Source organism: Peromyscus maniculatus, chromosome 1 (genome assembly GCF_049852395.1).
Source record: "Peromyscus maniculatus bairdii isolate BWxNUB_F1_BW_parent chromosome 1, HU_Pman_BW_mat_3.1, whole genome shotgun sequence".
Taxonomy (NCBI): Eukaryota; Metazoa; Chordata; class Mammalia; order Rodentia; family Cricetidae; genus Peromyscus; species Peromyscus maniculatus.
Window position 1 is genome coordinate 94,605,627 of NC_134852.1, and position 18,882 is coordinate 94,624,508.

The 18,882-nt window shown below is 41.0% G+C and overlaps 1 long non-coding RNA gene across 3 annotated transcripts in view; it reads right to left on the bottom strand.

Moving 5' to 3' along the window:
* LOC121830003 (uncharacterized) overlaps positions 1–11,345 on the bottom strand; it is a 41,031-nt gene extending 29,686 nt beyond the window's left edge. For all 3 annotated transcript variants that reach the window (XR_013042930.1, XR_013042928.1, XR_013042929.1), the window contains exons 1-3: positions 11,199–11,345; positions 10,103–10,170; positions 24–118 (exon numbers count right to left, since the gene is read on the bottom strand). This is a non-coding gene — a long non-coding RNA (uncharacterized LOC121830003). The remainder of the gene's footprint in view (positions 1–23; positions 119–10,102; positions 10,171–11,198) is intronic.
* Between the last annotated feature and the right edge of the window lie 7,537 nt (positions 11,346–18,882).

Genomic DNA, 18,882 nt, shown 5'->3' on the forward strand with positions numbered 1-18,882 from the left:
TACAGGGAATGAGGACATCTTACCTATGTCCTTAAAGTGTGGTCCCCAGGCCAGCATCACTACACCTGATCTGGGAACTGGTTTGGAACTCAGCACCTCAGGACAAGCCTTGGTCCCACTAAATTGAAAAAAAAAAGTCAGGAAATGCTGCTGTAGAAGACAGACATATTAATTAATTTCTTATTATTTTACAGGCAAAGAAATATACCCAAGGGAGTACAATAGCTTCCAGGGCAATTAACTATTAATTCATCAAGGTACGAATGATTAAAAAGCATTAGTTTGGGAGCTCAGATGCATTTTTCAAAAACTGGTAGTTTCTAAAATAATCAGAGCCCAATAGGAAGCACAAGCTGACAAGATGAAAGTACTAAGGTCATGACGCCACAGAAGACATTAACAGGAAGTGCAGGTGCCCTTGCTCTTGCTATACTGCGGACTGAACATAGCACCTCACACTCCGTGGAAGCACTCAGCCACTGAGGGGTGGGGTCACATACCCCACCCATACTAGTGCCTTCTAAAATACAAACTGAAACTATGGATGATTAAGAACAGAGCCAAATTATACAAATGGGACACATTAGTGCTTAATGTGGCTGAACGTTTACTATGGGGTGCATTACTTCATTTAATGCCCACAGTGACCTTGTGAATAAGTGCTATTGCAACCTTTATTTAATGCCCACAGTGACCTTGTGAATAAGTACTATTATCACTACTTTTAATCCTGTTCTAGAAACTTGGGTAAGAACCAGTTCAAAGCCATCTAACTGGCAAGTTGCAGAGTTGGACTAGAATCTGGGTCTTCTCACCACAATGCTAAGGTTATCACCCCCACGCCATTCTGTTACATCTTGTAACACACTGGTAGCAGAGAGAAGAGGTGGACAACGGTCACTTAAAAGTAAGTGAAAAAAGCAAGTGACTTTCCATTAAACCTTCATCGCCATGAGCGAGGGACAGGCATGGGACAAGAAAAATTGCTCCTGAAGCTGCAGTGATGACTTTTGTCCCATCTTCAAACCTGTTAGTTACAGATGACAGATAGAAATTGCTCCTACCAATTCTTAAGATATGACTTATCTTTATAAATCTCTTGTGTATCTATAAGTGATTTAGGGCACGTATTTTAAAATTTAAAAGAGTAACCTTTGACAATGAGAAAGAAAAACATAAAGAGGAGGTCTAATTTCTTATCATCTCACAGATCTGTGCACAATAGGAGCTTTGAAACTAATAAAACATCCACACATTCTGGAAACATCTTTACAAGAGAAATTTTATTTTTTACATGCCTTTAAAATATAAATTAGTATATCCCCTCATTATGGAAAATGGAGAAAAAAGAAAGTTATGCAGAAAATTATACCCACACAACCTACAGAAGCCAGTTGGTAAACTGTTATACACTCCCCTCCTCTATGTCTATGCAGTTTTATTTTGTCTGTTTTGTTCTGTGTATTACCAGTATGGTTTAGCACCTTGTGTGCCCATCTGACTTTATATTTCTGGAATTTGCCATTACTGAAAATTCTGCCCCATAGCTCACTGGTAAGCTAGGTAATACTCCGTTGAACATGCATACAGTGGCTTAACCAATTATGATCCAGTTATGAGACTATTTTAGGCTATTTTGAAAATTCTTCTACATTTATAAATATTATTTATATCCTTTGATATAAACATTGAACCTTTTGGCTCAACTATATATGATTTTTATACTTTTATTTTTGTCTTTCTTTTGTTTCTGTTGCTATGAGAAATACTTTGGCAAAAAGCAACTCAGGGAAAAAAAGGTTTATCCTTTCCAGGTTATCAGTTCCAGGTTACAGTTCATTATTGTGTGGAGGTTGAGATAGAAACTTAATGTATCACATTCATAGTTAAGACAGTTAAGAGCAGAGAGAGAGAGAGAATAAGTGCACACTTCCATGCCTACTCTCAGATAGCTTTCTCTTTCCTACTATTCAGGACACCCTGTCTAGGGAATGGTGTCTCCCACAATGGGCTGGCTATCACTACATCAATTAGCAATCAAGACAGGCCTTCACAGCCATGCCAGTAGGCCAACCTGATCTGGTAAACTCCTCATTGAGACCCTCTTCCAGGAATTGTATGCTGAGTCAAGCTGACAGTTAAAACTCATCAGCAGAGCTATACAAAGATTTAACATGGTATTTGCTACTTCAGTGAATCCCAACAGTGACCCCCTGGATAAATACTAATGGCATTGGAATTAATGTGTTTTTAGGATAAGAAATAGTTCAAAGTTGTTAAATTCTACCTATTGTCAAGTTAGACTAATATCTGGTCTTCCCACTCTGGTCATCACCTTCATGCTGTTCTGACTTGCCCTACAATCATACAGCAGGGGTGGATAGATAGATACTACTTCCAATGATACACCTGTTTGATGTGATTTGCCAGACAACTCTCAGAAATAACTAACAGTGGAAACTCCAGTCATCTTGATGTCATCATAATTCCATAACTGTACCCAAACTACAATTTTCCCAAGACAAATCTGTGTGGATCCACTCATTATCACTTTTGTCTCTCTTTCCATCAGAGACTTTGTAGTCCAGCTCTGGGTGATGGTAGGCTGGTCAGTGGACACCAGATGGTGTGTCTCAGGATTAGTTAACAGCAAGATATTTGGTCATTAATAAGAAAAAAGATGCATCTCTTCTGCTTCATTGGCAGTAATAACAATTGCCTTGTAAGTTAAAAATTTTCTAATCTATTGTAGGAAAGGTCTACATACATACATATATAGGCTCAAACTCACAGTAAAAGTTCCATAGTCTCATATTTTGTATATTGATATTTTATCTAAATTTTATGAGAGTTAGAAGAAAAATTTAAAGCCTTCTCCTAAACTGGGATTAAATGAGAAATGAATGTTGAGTCAATGACGGGGCCTAGAGAGATGAATCAACTGTTAAGAGTACATACTGCTCTTGTAGAGGATCTGAGTTTAGTTTCCAGACCCCGTCTGATGGCTCAAAGCCTTCTGAAATTCCAGCTCTAGGAGATCTGATGTCTCTGGTCTCCATAGACACACACACACACACACACACACACACACACACACACACACACCTAAGACTAAAAATGAATCTTAAAAATAAGTCAATGACTAAGTATCCAGATTTTGTCACCACTTATTTATCCTTAGTAGGATGAATTTGTCTTTTTAAAACCACATTGTAGAGCTGAAGAGATTAAGAGTGCTTGTAGTAGCATCATGAACATGAGTTCAGATCCAAGCACCTACATAACAAGCCAACCACAAAAGCCTGAAACCAGTTCTGAATGATTCCACATCATCTTCTGACTTCTGTGCATGCATCAGTGTGAACATTCACACTCACCTGTGTGCACACACACAGAGAGGTTCACAATCAATCAATATCAATCAAATCTTAATAAAGCAAAGCATTATAAAGTTCTAGGAATGTAGCTCAGTGGTGGAACCCAGTGTGCCTGGAACCCTGGATTTAGTCCTCAAGCCTATAATAATAGTAGTGATAAGAATGATGACAGGAGGTGATAGTTGTACAAAGAATGCAAGTTCACAGTAAAAACTGAAGAGAAGCATCAACAAAAGAAGACAAGAAACCCATGATATGGCTAAGAAATAAACACTTAAAAGGAAGCATAAGATCCAGATATTGCTCAAACATTTTGTAATGATACAAGCAGACATTTGATTTTAGGTATAAACTTTTCATATTTGTTAACAATTTTTTTCATCTAAGTATTTTCGTGATATAGTGTTATTGTGGATATAACACAATGTACAAACACTTTGTACATTTTATCTGTTACTTATTGTGGCTAAAGAATCATTATCTTTTTGTAAACTTGCATTAAATAATCCTTTCCTATGTGTATGTTGTATCTTGAATTACTTGTTCAAACAACATTCTTTGAAGTGTAAATACCATGTCAAGAAGGAACTACAACACAAGGCTTCCCATGTCTGATACTAGGGTTTAAAAAAAGATAAAAAAAAAAAACCACATTTAAAAAAGATCAATATTAAAAATTCAATATCTATTAGTTTTATAAAATGAAGAAATAGAAATAACCAAAAGGAAAACAATATGTTGAAAACTATTATTCTATCATATGTTTATAGTCATGTATGGGTTCACTATTTTTTCCACACCTGTATGCATATAAATATATTTAATATCATTTTTATTATACATCAATCTATATTTTGGTCATGTATTTAAATATCTCTCTAGAACAATGTTTTTTTTTCCCAACAAATTTCCTACTTGTCGGGTAATTGAAAACACTTGCTGAATGAATGACTAAGTCAATAAAATTCAATTGATTTTGGAGATGTCAGATCGTTACTATTTTATTTAATACAAATATCTTTAGTACTTATTCATGCATATTATCTTCACCCACAGCAGTTCAATAACGATTTGTGGGGCTCTATAATGTACAATTAGAACAGTTCTGGTAATAGCGCAGCAGGGTGATTACATCAAAACATGCCAGAAATGAATTCACTGGAAATTTGGAGCATAGATCCTCTATTGTAAAGCAAGGAAGAATTCAAATGACTGAAATCAGTGGTCTGTGTCAGAAGCCAGAGGATGCGTCATAAGGTAGATGGGTGGGAGGAAGTGGGGAAGCAGGAACGCCGCAGACTTAAAACACCAGAAACTAACGGAGTGCATACATGTAAGAGCTTGATCTGTGAGGAGCAAACAGAAAAAGGAATCAAATCAAAACAAACTGAAAAATTGGAGACTATAACCAGTATATATTGTGAGTTCAAAAAGCTCCTAAAATATCCATATGCAGTATGAAAAAGGTGGCTATGAGCCTGAATGCAAATGAGATGTCAGAGGGATGAGAGACTGTCCTGTGCAAACCTAAGCCAGCAGATTAGGTGACCTTGGTGAAGTCTATACTTTTCAAGGAAATTGTCATGGGATAAATTACTTGAAGATGATATAGCAAATCTGAACCAAGCAGTGACCTTGACAACTTAAAAATTCCATCACAGAACTCTTTTTTAAAAGCCAGACACAGAGAGGTTCACAATTGCAATCTCTCAAATATTCAAAGAATGATTTCTGTGCTATCTGAGCTCCTACAGAGAAGTAGAAAATAAACATCCACCGTTTAGGATGCTAACATCAGCCTCATGATGATGAGAAAGCTGACAAAAAATAAATAAATAAATAACCCAGAGAAGAAAATACTGGTGAGCTGAATGCATGATGCAAATACACTAACTATAATTGAAATATTATTTGGACTCAACACTAAAAAGAGCAGTAGATGATGACCAGTTATGTTTTTGCTTTGTTTTAAATTATTTTTACTTTTAGATGTATTTATTTTCATTTTGTGTGAGTACTTGTTTTGCTTGCATTTATGTATATGTACTACCTATCTGCTTGATCTCAGAGGGGTTCAGAAAAGATCACCAGGTCCCCTGAAACTGTACTTATAGATGGTTGTGAACTACCATGTAGTTGCTGGAACACATTTCAGGTCTTCTGAAAGAGTAACAAGTGCTCTTAACCACTGAGCCATCTCTTCAGTCCTGAATGGTGTTTTTAAACATGATTTTTTTTGGTGTTTTCAAGACAGGGTTTCTTTGTGTAGCTTTGGAGCCTGTCTTGGAACTCACTCTATAGATCAGGCTGGACTTGAAGTCACAGAGATCTGCCTGCCTCTGTCTCTTGAGTGCTGGGATTAAAGGTAGGTACCACCACCGCCCTGCTTTAAACATGATTTCAACAGCGTTCTGCATTACAAAATCTGTTTAACAAAGGCTATGAGTTATCCTGACTGCATTAGCCTAGAAATAACTTCAGTGCTAAAATAGGGAGACGGCCTACACGCAACTGGAAACTTCTTAAAATACCATTTTCACCAAATCTTTAGATCTAGATGCAGATGGGAAGTGTTCGGAGGCGTCTGTTAAATTCCAACATGTCTCAGTGGCTTACGTGGCTCGTCATTCAGTGTGTTTTGAGAAGGAAGAGGAGCTATGTTATTGTGCTTCATTGAGACAGACCTGTGCAGCACTGTTCACTAGCTGCATTCATAACAGTAAAAATGAGAAAACCTCTGAGTGTTCACTCAAGAAGAACGAATCTACAAGCTTGTGTTCTTATGCACTAGCACGCTGCCTGGCAACAGGAAAGAATGAATGGCTGATCTGTGGGACAATGTAGCTGCATCTCAAAACCAGCCTGGCTTTAACAAGCAGACTAAACCAGGAGAGGAGACACTGTGGTTCCCTTTTTATAAGATTCTACAGTGGGAAAACCAGTACACAGCCATAGAAAGTGGAACAGTAGCCTAGGGGAGAACGAAGAGTGACTAGGAAGGAGTGACAGAACTTTCCAGAATCACAACAGGATTTGAAAGTCACTTTCACTTCTCGAGATAGCACCAGACAAGCCTTGCCTATGAGTTTGCTGACTTGGCTGGAATCTTAAGGAGTTCCCAATTCCCAGCCTGGGACACCACTACCCCATCCCACACCCCCTACCACTCACTTACCCCTCTGCCACCACCACCACCACCATCACCACCATCCCTACCACACAGCCCCTGGCACTGCACAGCCAGGAGTGGAAAAGGTGTGGCCACTACAGTCTGGCAGGGTTCTTTAGACATAAATCATTGAAAAGCCAAAGAAGCCAGTCACACAATGACACTTTGAGAAGGTCACAGCTTTCCCCAGAGGTGAAGAGCTGCCTAGTGTGGCACTGTTCGGTCCAGGAAGCCTGGCTGGAGCAACAAGAGAATGAAGAAAAGACACAGGAAAACTGGGATTGGGTGGGCTGTGCACCATCTGATGGAACAGGACCTTCTACCTAACAACTGGGAAACTCAGCCTGGTTATTATGTACAACACAGGAGGAGGGTTGGGAGGTCTCTGTAGAGAGGAGTCTCAGGCTGTAAACATCCGAAGGAGCATGTGCATGCTTTCTGTCAATGTTTCTTCAGACAAGAGAAGGCTTTGCCAATTCCCAAGGGTGTCTTTGTTACATCTTTGGTGATGTCAGGACTGGACCTCCAGTTGGGACTTCCTTTGCTCCTTACACGTTCATATCCTCCACTTCCTACAAGCAATAGTGTAAAAACACCAGCGGTAGAAATAGAAAATTTGTAGCAGCTGTGCTGGATAGTGTCATGTCAATTTGACACAAACTGAAGTCATCTGAGAGGAGGGAACCTCAATTAAGAAAATGCCTCTAGCTGGATTGGAATGGCACAGGGTTTTAATCCCAGCACTTGGGAGGCAGAGGCAGGTGGATTTCTGAGTTTGAGGCCAATCTGGTCTACAGAGTGAGTTCCAGGACAGCCAGGGCTACACAGAGAAACCCTGTCTTGAAAAACCAGAGAGAGAGAGAGAGAGAGAGAGAGAGAGAGAGAGAGAGAGAGAGAGAGAGAGAGAGAGAGACAGAGACAGAGACAGAGAGACAGAGATTCAGAGACAGAGACACACAGAGAGAGACAGAGAAAAGAAAAATGCCTCTATAAGATCAGGCTGTACACAAGATTATAGGGCATTTTGTTTGTTTGTTTGTGTTTGTGTATTTGTTTGTTTGTTTGTTTTGAGACAGGGTTTCTCTGTGCAGCTTTGCACCTTTCCTGGAACTCACTTGGTAGCCCAGGCTGGCCTTGAACTCACAGAGATCTGCCTGACTCTGCCTCCTGAGTGCTGGGATTAAAGGCATGTGCCACCACTGCCTGGCTGTAGGGCATTTTCTTAATGATTGATAGGGAAAGGCCTAGCCCATGGTGGGTGGTGCTGTTCCTGGGCTGGTGGTCCTGGGTTCTATAAGAAAGCAGGCTGAGCAAGCCGGGGGAAGCATTCCAATAAGCAGCTACCCTCCATGGCCTCTGCATCAGCTTCTGTCTCCAGGTTCCTGCCCTGTTTGACTTCCTGCCCTTGGTGCTTTTTATGATAAACTGTTGTATGGAACTTTGAGCAAAATAAAACCTTTCCTCCCCAAGTTGCTTTTGGTTATGATGTTTTATCACTAACTGAGACAGCAGCAAATTTTTTTATTAAGAAATTTTCTACTCATTTTACATATCAACCACAGATTCCCATCTCCTTCCTCCTCCCACCCCCAGCCTTCTCCCCAACCCACCCCTCATTCCCACTTCCTCTAAGGCAAGGTCTCCCATGGGGAGTCAGCAGAGCCTGGTACATTCAGATGAGGCAGGTCTAAACTCCTCCTCCCTGCACCAGGGCTGTGCAAAGTATCCTAAAATAGGCACTGGGCTTCAAAAAGCTGGCTCATGCACCAGGGATGGAGCCCAATCCCACTGCCTAGGTGCCCCCTAAACAGTTCAAGCTAAACAATGAGATAGCAGCAAATTTAAAGGTAGCATATAGAATGGGTTTGAAAAAGTTAGGCTAAGGCCTAGAGAGATGGCTTAGCAGTTAAGAGCCCTTGCTGCTCTTGAAGAAGACTTGAGTTTGGTTCCCAAGATTCACTTTGGGTGACTCACAACCACTTGTAACACCAGCTCCAGAAGTGCCAATTCCTGTCAATTGCACTCATGTGCATGTTCTCTCCCTCCTACCCTCCTCCTCTCTCCCACTCTCTCTCTCTTTCTCTCTCCCACTCTCTTCCTCTTTTGCATACCACACATATACATACATGTATGCACATGGAATTAAAAAATAAAAAATATTCAGGTAATTGTAGTAGGACAGGCCCATAGGGTTGAGGAAATTGGCTCACACCAGTTGCCAAGGCATGCACATGACATACTTCCTTATGAGCCAGCCTGGAGTCTGCCTGAGGGCTTAGCAACAGGAGTGGGCAGAGTTCCTGATCATACCCAGTCAATGAGGGACCACCACACAATGTCACCAGACTGGGACTCAGCCTGGGTGCTGGGAGGAGGGTGTATAAGGCCTTCCCCATTATTGAATAAATGAGTCTGCTGTTTGCCTTCACCTGACTCCCAATGTCTGTGTGTATTGTTGATGCTGTACCTTCTCATCCCCTCCCCAGAGGGGGCTGTTAGGACCCAGTAACAGGTAATGACAAAAATCACCCTTTATACAAGTCGTCAATTCTCCTAAATTGACATGAATGTTCTAATCAAAGTTTTAGTGAATTTTCTATTTTCTTTTCCTCTTTGAAAATCTTACATCCATTTTCTCTATACATGAGGCAGAAAGGAACTGTTGCCAGGATATACAGGCCAATAGAGCAAACAAAAATCTCGAGTTAATGCTACCTTGGAATTTAAACTAAGATATGATAATTTTACCATTTTACCAAGTGCAAAGTGGGAAGAGGGCAGAGTTGTTTCTGTGTACGTTGGTCAACCACTGTCCTATTAAGAAAAATAATAAACTGAAACCCTCCATCCACCCATCACACAATAAACTCCAGTTAGTTAAAACAGAAGATAGTGTAAGAGAAGTGAGTGATTATACAAGTCTAGAGTAGTAAAAAACTGCAGAATTACATCAGAAATAAGAGTATTCTGACACAATCTGAACATTGACAGATTCAAATACGTAACAGCAGTTCCATGGGGATGAAACATAATCACAAAGACAAACTGCAAAGGGTTAGCAGCATATACCACAGACAAAGACATGTTCATGTTTTTATGACCGATTTTCTAAATCAACAGGAGCCATGCAGTTAAAATCTTATTTCTCCAGCTTGGAAAAATAGATGAACACTTTAAGCCAGGTACTTGTTTGAGGCATGGGGTGGGTATCTTGAGTACAATGATGGCAGTCTTGTTACCTTTTGTGGAAAGCAAAACATGTCCAGAACTTGTCAAATAGTCCCTGCGACACAGTAACTCCTCCTAGTCAAGAGATACTGGTCTAGAAAGAAATTTTCATGATTTTTTTCTCTGACAGAGTGAGGGGGTAGATTTAAAATAAGATGGATCTCTGCCCTCACTCATTTTCCAATTCCTAGTCCTGGAAACGTTCCATATTTCTGTTGCTGAAGCTGTAACAGTGGCAATAACCAAACCTTCCCCAGTTCTTGGCCCCTCTTCGTCTCTCTCCCCCCACCCTCTGCTGCTGTCTGGCCCCTGAGTTTGTGGTCCATACCTGGTTCCAGGCCAGCACACTCACAGAACACAGTGGTCCTTTCCAATGTGTCCAACAGCCACATTCCCCTGCAAGCACAGTAATGACGTCTCAGGTTTCAAAGCTCCATGGAGTTTGTGATGACATGGAATTTAGAGTCCTGCTCTGACACTGCCTGGGGCTGCTGGGAAGGGACTCTCTGAGTCCTGTTGACACTGTTGTGTCCCACAGCTTCATGGTGGCTTGCGATAGGTTTTTCCAGCTTGACTCATGATCTCTTGAGGACTCAAAGGAGTCTGAACCGGAAAAGCGGCAGGCTTGTGAGGAGCTACATTTTGCTCCCAGCTGGCTGCCCTTGGTGTTGAAGGTGAGTCTGTTTTTATCACCCCTTAGAATGCTTCAGATTGTCTAAAAGACTTGGGACTTTTCCAGGGAAATCTGCCCCTAGCTCCCTGAAGTGCTAAGAAATATCTGAATCTTCTCTAAGCCTAAGCCAGGAATATGCAGCCCTCCTAGAGAGAAGAGGGGAAAGATGGCTGGGAGAAATAAGACATGGAAAAGTTGAGAAGATGAATGGTCCCTGGGAGAGAGAGTTCATCCAGGGCTGGGTTGGGAGAGTTAGAAGAGGAAGTTGAAGCGTCTTGCCATGCCAGAAGTGCTCAAAAGATCTGAATGTGGCCAGACTGGAGGGGTTCCCCTCAGCCACATCTGGTGTCACTTTATCAACACCATAATAAACAGTAGTCACTTTTTAAGGATAAAATAAAAATCAAGAGTTGATGATGATTTTTTTTAAAAGGAGCAGATATAGAAGTTAGACAAAGTGAATGTGAGAGCATGGAAAGTTCTTTAACAGAGGGATTACTAAAATGATGAACATGATGGTGATGGGCACAAAACTGCAGAGGCTGGTCCTGTGCAGAGGAAGGTGCAGATTTTCTTCAGGTTATCACTCTTCCTAAATACTATTTTCAAGTTTTAACTGCTTGTGTGATAGATGTGTAAATAGTCTCCTGTGAAGATCTGTTCATATTCTAACACTCGAGGGCAATATTGTAGCCTATACTTGTGCTAGACAATCCTTGGCAGAATCTATCTTTCCTCCCCATTTACATACCTCAGACAGAAGGTCTTCCCAGCACAGTTGCCCTGAGCAAAGGCATTGTGCAGCCTGCAGAGTGAGTGGAACTGAAATTGAACCCATTGTTCTTTGTGTTAAAATGGCTGATGGATGTGGGGTTGTTTCTACCCACAATGCAACTGTTTCGTGATCACACATGGTCTTATCTTAGCTTGCTGTCCTACAAAATAGCCAGGACACATGCCTTTGTGATTCACCTACTACCAGTTGGAATCCTCCTTTGGTCATAAGGCTAAAGCCCTACAAAGCACATTGGCATTGGGACCATACAGCCCTGAAGCTAAGGCTGAAGTCAGAGCCGGCTAGGTGGGGGTTGTGCCAGGTTTTCAGTGCTCTGCTTTAGGGTTCATTGAGTTTGCTGGACCTTAGTTTATTTTCCTCCCTTGGATTCAGTGCTCTGTTCCAAGAATGTGTCCTGGTTCCTGCCATCCTAAAACTGGAGGAGTGTCCAAACATGTTAAGAGATCATCCTGATATCAATAAGAAGCTGGGCCAGCAGACGGCCCTCCGCCCACTGACTTTCTGATTCTTGAGCTTCCGAGTGTCCCTTCAGAAGTCACCACCAGCTACCAGCACTGCTGGTTCTCTGAACAATGTTGTGCCTCCATCTTCTCCCAGAAGTCTTGCCTCTTTCTAGTGAGAGCTGCCAGTGAAGTGCCTTCTGGCCCCTCTTCTCTGTGGCCTTTTTTTCTTTAAGAGAGAAAGGTAGATCAATGGAATTTAATCAAAGATCCATATATAATTCTACACATGATATAGACACCTAATTCTATATCAAAGATGTCAAAATTACACAATGGGAATAAGTAAGTATCTCCAACATATGTTGCTGGTATAACTGGATGTGAACATGTAGAAGAATGCAAATAGATCCATACCTAGTGCATATTTTTTTTTTTTAAAAAAAACAAGTTAGTCCACTAGGTTGGCTTAGAGTGCAGCACAGTGACATTTAGTGGAAGATAATTAGTGTGTATTATTAATGAAACCCAAAGATTATGATTTAAAACTAATTTATTGTTATATGATATAGTGAAAAAGTTATGTGTCAATGTGTCATGTGACAATGGCCTTTACTTTGGGAAGCAGTAATTCCTCATCTGATGTGATGTTCAGTGGGAGCCCTTCTAAATTCTCACTGATGGCACCCTGCTGCTGGAATTTCCATTAGTTTATTTTCTAGGAGGGTGGAGTCAGATGGAGGATGGATGCAAACAGGAGTGTTAGGATCAATTTGCCCTCAGATATGTGCTTCCCAAAGAGACTGCTGGACAAGCCTGAGATGGAGAAGAAAGCACCCAAGCATACCACAAACCATATGCTGCCACCAGGAGACTATTCCTGCCTGTGCTCCTCCTGGGCCACATGACTGGAGACTAAATAAATAAGTAAATTGAAAGCAGAGGATGATCAAAAAGACACCAAAGGACAGAGATACTGAGGAGAGATGTTCCAAGTTCTACTGTTCAGTGATACATAGGCCTGTCACCTGAGAGTCCAGTCTACCGTCCATCCTTTAAACTGTGGGTCCCTGCCTCATACAGGGTCATGTAACTGAATGGGTATGATGAAAAATATGGCAACAGTATTTTTTGAAGACATAATGACTGAAATTTAATTCACAATCAAATGCATAGCGTTTCTGGCAGAACTCTACGTTTGGCTCTGCATGACTTCACTGCCACCTTGGTTCCGAACCACTGCATGCGTGCTCTGCACCCCACCATTCCGTGTAACATCATCAAGTGCTGCCTGAAAGGCCTCCACTTAGATTCCAAACCATTGTGTCCTTGACCTCAGAGTGTCATTACTGCATTCGCCGGTTTTTGCTCTTATAGAAACATGGTGGTTAATGGGGGAGAACAAAGACTTTGAATGTTTTCCTACAACCAATCTTCAGCGTGCAAGTATCAAATTAGTACATTTTTAAAACTGTACTGTTAGAATATTTAATTTGTGGTTTGAGCTGCCGTCTTGAATTTCATTTTTTTTTTAAGTCATTAAATGAATTTTGGCTTGAGATTAGGGCCGAATGTCAAGAATTTCTGAAATGGCCTTAAATACACTTCTACAGTTTTATACTATATATTTATGCAAAGTAATTCTCAACATTGATTACTATAAAATCTAAGCATGAATCATCTTGGGCAAACACTAGCTGTTCGATCAGCCTGTCCAACATGGGCCATATACAGACAAGGATAGCTACGGATGTAGTCTAACATGAAGTCAAAAACTTACTTAAGCCATTGGGAGACATTTGTTTGTTTGCTTTTGTGACTCTACCGGGCAGCTCTCAAGCATCAACTCTGTAGATGACAGATTCATGTTAGAAAGCCTGAAGAGATGGCTCATCAGTTAAAGGTAGAGAACTGCCCTTGTAGGAGACCTGAGTTCAGTTCCCAGAACCAACTTTGGGAAACTCATAGGTGTCTGTAACTTCAGTTCCAGGGGATCCAATACTCTCTTCTGGCCTCTGAGGGTACCTGTACTCATGCACACATATCTACCCCCCTACTCTCCACACACAGATGTACACACAATACTCACAATTAAAAGAACACACCATGTTAGAATGTCAACAGGCTAGATGTGCCTGTGAGGCTACATTCTGAAATATCAATAGTCGATATTTAATATTTTTAATATAAAATTCAATAGTTTATTTAAAATTAAACAAGCACACTGGGCAATGATGGCACACACCTTTAATCTCAGCACTCTGGAGGCAGAGGTAGGCAAATCTCTGAGTTTGAGACCAGGCTGGTCTACAGAGTGAGTTTCAGGACAGCCAAGGCTACAGAGAGAAACCCTGTCTCAAAATAAATAAATAAATAAATAAATAAATAAATAAATAATAAAACTAAACATGCATACCCATCTCAGCATAAAAATGTAACAAATTATGTGTATACCTAAAAACTTTAATGAAATAAATTTCTTTATGATTTAATATTAGTAAATGCTTGATTTGGTTATCTTTTTATGCTTATATCATTGGGGTCCTGAAAATGTTTTTGGGCAAAGAGGTTGTGAACAGGGAGGAACAGAAAGCTGGATCTGTTGTCCCATGTCTGGGACTCGCTTCTTTCCCTGGCCCTGTGCTGTCTGGGGACCACTGCAGCTCCAGCTAGCCAGCCACACTCAGGACGTGTCTGGGGAGCTGAAGAAGGGCAAAGGGAGCAGGTGACGACATCCAGCAACTGCAAACAAACCTTGGAGGTAAGCCTTGCAAGGACAGGGTGGTTCTGAGCACAGCCCATTTCCATCTAGTTGTGGAAGATGTTTCTAGAAAGAAAAGTAATGGCTGCAAAATGAAGGGCCTGATAGATTTTCTCTCTGTCTGCTTCTATCTCTGTCTCTGTCTCTCTGTCTTTCTGTCTCTGTCTCTCTTTCTCTCTTTCTCTGCATCACAGCAGGGGAGACAATGGAAAGTTTGAGATAGATTATACTCATAAGTTAATTCAATAATCATTTTGGCAAGTGCATACTTCATTCAAGGTACTGGACCAAGCAGCATTAGGTGATAAGTAGGTATGAAAGTGCTGAAAAAAACTAGGGAAAAGGTCTCCAGCTCTGGCGATTGGTTTTGATTATTCCTCAGCAATATAAGCATCCAAAGAGATGACCTCATCTATTCCACAGGCATGACCAGAGATGATGGCCCAGATGTTCTGAAATAAACAATGTGAGCACAAGCACATAGCTGCAGAGCCCTGTAATCACCCAAGAAGAGCTTAGCCCACGCTCCTGTAAACCACAGTAGAGGCTACATCAGAAAGCAACTGGAAGCTTTAACCCAGCCATGCTGTTCTTGGGTTCCTATTGCACAGATGGCCCCAGAAACACCCTGCAAAGTGTTATCACCCAGGGAGGATGTAAGCACAGATCCTCCTGTCCACAGAGTTCTGCCAAGGACTGAATTTTCTGCTATCTCCATTACTATAACATTTGTGTCCCTCCACTGGGAATTTACATTTTCTTGAGTCCGAAATTCTTTTCTCCAAATTTCACGGAAAAGGAAGTATCTTAGTTAGTATCACCAATATCTATTGGTGAAAATGAGACACCATGACCAAAAACCAATTTGGGAAGAAAAGGGTTTATTAGGCTTACACTTCAGCACTGTTGTTCATCACCAAAGGAAGTCAGGACAGGAACTCAAACAGGGCAGGAACTCAGAGGCAGGAGCTGATGCAGAGGCCATGGAGGGGTGCTGCTTACTAGTTTGGTTTCCATGGCTTGCTCAGCCGGCTTTCTTATAGAACCAAGGACCATCAGCCCAAGGATAGAACCACCCACAAAGTTGCAGGGCCCTCCCCCATCAATCGCTAATTAAGAAAATGCCTTACAGCTGGATCTTTTTTTTAATTTTATAATTTAATTTAATTTTCTCCCCCTCCCGCCTCCCTCCCCTCCCCTCCAGCCCACATCCCATTCGCATGTCCTCCAGGGCAAAGACTCCCCTGGGGATTGAGTTCAACCTGGTAGATTCAGTCCAGGCAGGTCCAGTCCCCTCCTCCCAGGCTGAGCCAAGTGTCCCTGTATAAGCCCCAGGTTCTATGAACCATAGCTGAGGAGCCCCCAAATGGATCAGGCCCTCTGGATAAGTGAGACAGTTGATTAGCTTGATCTGTTTGGGAGGCATCCAGGCAGTGGGACTGGGTCCTGTCCTCAGTACAGCTGGATCTTATGGAGGCATTTTCTCAATTGAGGTTCCCTCCTTTCAGGTAACTCTAGTTTATGTGTCAAGTTGACATAAGACTAGCCAGCAGAGAAGGCTTTTGCTCTGTTATTCATTTGTCTGCACAGTACCTAGTACAAACCATAGTACACAGTAGGCACTTTGTTCTCAGTACTGTGGTAGGTCTCATAGGAGCGAGATGCACAAGATGATGACTATAGAGATGGGTGGTTGGGACAGAGCAATATAGGTGCCCCCCTTGCCCCAGTTTATCTTCACATTGAAATGGAATTGGGAAAGAGGTCCTGATTCTGACTAGTACTAATGACTTCTGTTCCTTTAGGCTGGTGGGACCTAAACCCACATTTGAATTATTTAGATGAACAATAACAGGAAAATTGAGAGCAAGTTCAAAGCCCCAATAGTTAAGAATGTGGTGTGGCTACAACCTACTGCTGTCAGCCAAGGTCTACCCAGCCTTCTCACTAGCTCAGACTCGAGTTAGACAGAAGGCTTTATTTACTCAAGGAAAACGTTATTAACAATATTGAATATAATTGACTTCCTGCACAAGGAGATACGATTGCAAAGTGTTTTATTAGTTATAGTATTATACTCTATGTTGGTATTATTTTTAGAATAACATAGTACCTTCCCAGAACCAGCCTCACTGAAAATATTCCTATTACATAGTAAAGGAACATGACTTTAAAACAAGGTATTTCAACACAGAACATTTTTTACATAACTCTTTTTGAATAGGTACAGAAAGTTATGTTCATATATACAGTAACTACAAGTGCATTAAGGCCTTGGGAACAGAAATGGAGATTGTAAGCAGATCACCATCAGAATGTCACAACTCACATTCCATGTTCATTAAAACATGGTGTAGAGTATTTCAGTTTGTGGACAGAGTAGAAAAATGTTCCCACACAAAACAATGACAGCATATGTGTCTTATCCTCACATTCATAAGGGTATCTACTTATTTATTAATTTGTTGGACAAAACGTTGTGTTACAATATAAATAATTTAGACCCATAGATTCAGACATAAATAAAGCATGGCCTTACCCTGGAATAACTCACTCTCTAATGAGTGCTAGGACAAAGAATAGTCATCAAGAGTGTATTACCTCGGTCTCCATGTCATAGGGACATGATCAACTAAGTCACAGAGATGAGAAACATGGAACACAAAGGCGTCAGGTTGCATTTACAAAGAGGAAGGATCTAGTTAAAGGTCTAAGACAGAAAATGTATGCTATCAAAGCTGAAGTACAAAAATCTGTATATATTAATTAGGAATAAACTGATATATTTGTTCAAAACTGACCCTCCATTTCTGACAATCACTTTTCATTTCCTTTTCCTTTTCCAGTGACTTTACTCTTAACCTAGGTTTGAAACTGGGTAATTTTTTTTAATGTGTTATGTTTTTTAATGTGTTATGTTTTTCATTTAAGAAACAGATTCCACCCCCAAGAAATTGAAGAATATACCTCTGAATAGATGAGACAGTTGATTGGCTTGATCAGTTTGGGAGGCAACTAGGCAGTGGGACCAAGTCCTGTGCTCATTGCATGAGTTGGCTGTTTGAAACCTGGAGCTTATGCAGGGACACTTGGCTCAGTCTGGGAGGAAGGGACTAGACCTGCCTGGACTGAGTCTACCAGGTTGATCACAGTCCTCGGGGGAGGATTTGCCCTGGAGGAGGTGGGAATGGGGGGTAGGCTGGGGGTAAGGAGACGGGGTGGGAGGGGGAGAATAGGGGAACCCGTGGCTGATATGTAGAACTGAATGGTATTGTAAAATAAAATAAAATAAAATAATCAGGAGAAAAAAAAAAAGAAAGAAATTGAAGAATATCACCCAATGGACAAAGTTCCCCAAAGATAATGGTGGTAAACTCTAAGAAAAAAAAATTAAAAAAAAAAAAACTTCAAAGAGTATGATAGGGACTCCCCATACAGGGGGAAATGCAGAGAGTGAGTATTTGGAGACAGACTCTACTAGGTGTTTCCATCTAGCACTATTTGGTACCTACCGGAGACCTCAGGCTTACCAGGCTGCTGAAATGTACAGAAATGAACTATCATGGAACTCTCAGGATTGTCATTAATTCTGAGGTAAGGAGTAGAGGAAGCCCAAAACAGACCAGGAAGACCGGAAGAGGAGAGACCCAGACAAGGGAAGTGACCTTTTAAAATGGGCCCTTGAGCCCATAAAAAATGTAACATGGGCAGAGTAACTCCAATAAGCCAACTAAGAATAAAATTACAAAAAAAGATTTTTAACTGCCTTCCAGAGAAAAATTACTTCAGACAAAACTAATGACTGCTAAAACAGATGGAATAAAGACCCAAATCTCTTCAGAGAAATGTAACAGGATACAATCTTGGATGGTATCCTAACACAGTCAAATATACTACATAAAATAACTGACACACAGAATCAACAGAAAGTCATTCATGCCAGAGAGGGAATACAATCAGAAGACATTGAACTCAAGGTGAGACACATGTTGAAATGACCAAAAAAAAAATGAGTTATTATGATTGTGTTCATGGATCTAAAGGAAAATATGGTTATAATAAATCAATAAACATGAAATATCAACAAAAATGAACAGAAATGATGAAAATAATATGAGCAAACTTCTGAAGGGTTTATCTGAGGCTGCATAGAAGGGGTACGGAACAGAATCTCATGGATTCTCCCTGGGAAAGTGACTACAAGCTAATGAGAGCCTGGAGTGTGAGCACAGCTGGACTGTGGAAGCTGTGTGCGCTGGTGACTCTGAGGTCCTCTCACTCTTCTGGTTGGCACTGTCTATTGAAGTGTCCTTTCCTACCTCATCATTGGATGTCGGATCTGAGGGCAGGCAAAACATCCACACTCTTCGTAATCTTACATAATCTGGGCCTGACGGTGAGACCAGCTTCAGGCAAGAGTGTTAGCACAGGTCACTCA